The 1805-nt window shown below is 39.2% G+C and overlaps 1 non-coding gene across 1 annotated transcript; it reads right to left on the minus strand.

Moving 5' to 3' along the window:
- Positions 1 to 384: 384 nt before the first annotated feature.
- On the minus strand, positions 385 to 490 carry LOC121205182 (small nucleolar RNA R71). Its single transcript, XR_005900267.1, has one exon. It is a non-coding gene; the product is annotated as a small nucleolar RNA R71 (small nucleolar RNA).
- Between the last annotated feature and the right edge of the window lie 1315 nt (positions 491 to 1805).

The following is a 1805-nucleotide window of genomic DNA, read 5'->3' on the forward strand; positions in this document are numbered from 1 at the left end:
ATCAAAATCTTGCTCCACACACTATGTATGATTATGCTAAACCTTCTTTAACAGGAACTAAGTCGAGCATAGTTAGACCTGCTGTAGCTGCAAATACTTTTGAACTAAAACCTAACACTATTCAAATGATACAACAATTTGTTCAGTTTGATGGTTTGTAGGATGAGGATCCCAACGCTCACTTAGCAAACTTCTTAGAACTACGCGATACATTTAAAATTAATTGTGTTTCTGATAATGCCATTTGTCTTCGGTTATTCCCTTTTTCATTGAGAAACAAAGATAAACAGTGGTTGAACTCATTACCACGAGGGTCAATCACTACTTGGGAGCAAATGACCGAAAAATTTCTATTAAAATATTTTCCGCTGGCTAAAACGGCTAAATTACATAATGATATCTCTTCGTTTGTGCAGATGGACTTAGAAACTCTTTAAAATGCATGGGAGAGATACAAAGACTTACTGAGAAGGTGCCCTCACCATGGGTTACCGCTTTGGCTACAGGTTCAAACGTTCCATAATGGCCTGAATCCTTCGACTTGACAAATGGTTGACACAGCTACTGGCGGAACCACCAATAATAAAACACCTGAAGATGCCTATGAGTTTATAGAGGAGATGTCACTGAATAACTATCAGTGGCAAGTCATGAGGACTAAGCCAACTAAAACAGCAGGCGTCTATAATGTCGATTCGATTACTATGCTGTCAAACCAGGTAGAACTTCTAAATAAATGATTGATGGTTTACTTGGTTCTACTCAGGTACATCCAGTAATGAGGTGCAAGACGAATGGAGGAGGAGCATGCACAGAGTATCAACCCTTCAACCCTAGCATCGAGGAGGAACAAGTCCAATATATGGGTAACAATAACTCTCGATCCCAAAATAACCCATATAGTAACACTTACAATGCAGGTTGCAGGAACCACCCCAATTTTTCGTGGGGTGGTCAAAGAAATCAAAGACCACAACATCCTCTGAGTTTTCAACAACCACCCTATTAACAGGAAAAGAAGCCGAACCTTGAAGAGATGCTCTCAAAGTTTATATCGATGTCAGAAACCTGTTTTCAGAACACCGAGACAGCACTTAAAAATCAACAAGCGTCGATCCAAGGGCTCGAAACTCAGATGGGATAGCTTTCCAAACTAATCTCCGAACGACCACAAGGTTTCTTGCCAAGTAATATTGAACCCAACCCAAGGGAACAGCTTAACGCAATTAATATTCAAGATGACGAAGGAGCCGTTGAGCCTGAACCAAAACCGAGGCAAGAAATTGTGGTAAGCAAAGGTCAAGATGAGGTAGGTCATAATAAAAACAAATCAGTGAATGTCGAATATAAACCTTGTGTACTATACCCCAACGCGATAAGGAAAGACCGCTCAGATGAACAATTTGGTAAATTCTTTAAACTCTTAAAAAAAATTGCACATTAACTTACCATTTATTGAAGCTCTATCCCAGATGCCAAACGCAATGAAATTTTTAAAGGAGCTTTTAGCAAATAAGCTGAAGTTGGGCGAGGCATCACATGTGGCGCTAAATGCATTGTGCTCAGCTATTCTGCAAAATAAGCTACCGAACAAATTAAAAGATCCAGGGAGTTTTACGATTCCTTGCTTAATTGGTAGCTTAATTGTTAATAATGCATTAGCTGATTTAGGGGCTAGTATCAACATCATGCCTTACAAAATGTTTAAGCAACTAGGTCTCGGGAAACCCAAACAGACTAGGATGAGCATTAAATTAGCAGATAAAACTATAAAATTCCCTAGGGGTATTATTGAAGATGTGCTA

The sequence above is a fragment of the Gossypium hirsutum genome, chromosome A08 (genome assembly GCF_007990345.1).
Source record: "Gossypium hirsutum isolate 1008001.06 chromosome A08, Gossypium_hirsutum_v2.1, whole genome shotgun sequence".
NCBI lineage: Eukaryota > Viridiplantae > Streptophyta > Magnoliopsida > Malvales > Malvaceae > Gossypium > Gossypium hirsutum.